The sequence below is a fragment of the Octopus bimaculoides genome, chromosome 28 (assembly GCF_001194135.2).
Source record: "Octopus bimaculoides isolate UCB-OBI-ISO-001 chromosome 28, ASM119413v2, whole genome shotgun sequence".
In the NCBI taxonomy this organism is placed as follows: Eukaryota; Metazoa; Mollusca; class Cephalopoda; order Octopoda; family Octopodidae; genus Octopus; species Octopus bimaculoides.
This window is the reverse complement of record NC_069008.1, coordinates 4,231,391-4,232,104: the sequence shown is the minus strand read 5'-3', so window position 1 is coordinate 4,232,104 and position 714 is coordinate 4,231,391.

The window sequence follows — 714 nt, the reverse complement described above, 5'->3', positions numbered from 1 at the left end:
ATATATATAGTGAGACAGAGTGCACATTAGAAGCAGTTGGAAGGGTGTGGATTAAAGAAAATTGAGGCTGTTATTTCTAGTATATAGAGTGACCACATCGAGGTCTCACTCTCTCATGTTTTCTGCTGATTATTTTTCTTCTTAACCCTTTTGTTACAATATTTCTGTTGAGATGCTCTGTGTTTCTTTCAATTAATTTTAAATATAACAAAGAATTTAATAAAATAACTTTGTTATCTTTAAACTAGTGTTAGGAACATAAATTGTGACTAAGGTTTGGTGGAAGATTTTAAATCAAAACTTATGAAAACAAGACATTTGTACTCAGAGCCAGAGCCGGTTTCAGCCGGGTTGGTACCAAAAAGGGTTAAGAATTGTTTCTCTATTGTATATTTTAACCCTCTTGTTACCATATTTCTGTTGAGATGCCTTGTGTTTCTTTCAATTATTTTTAAATACAACAAAGAATTTAGTAAAATAACTTCGTTATCATTAAACTAGTGTTAGGAACATAAATTGTGACTAAGGTTTGGTGGAAGATTTTAATTCAAAACTTATGAAAACAAGACATTTGTACTCAGAGCCAGAGCCGGTTTGGTACCAAAAAGGGTTAAGAATTGTTTCTCTATTGTATATTTTAACCCTCTTGTTACCATATTTCTGTTGAGATGCCTTGTGTTTCTTTCAATTATTTTTAAATACAACAAAGAATTT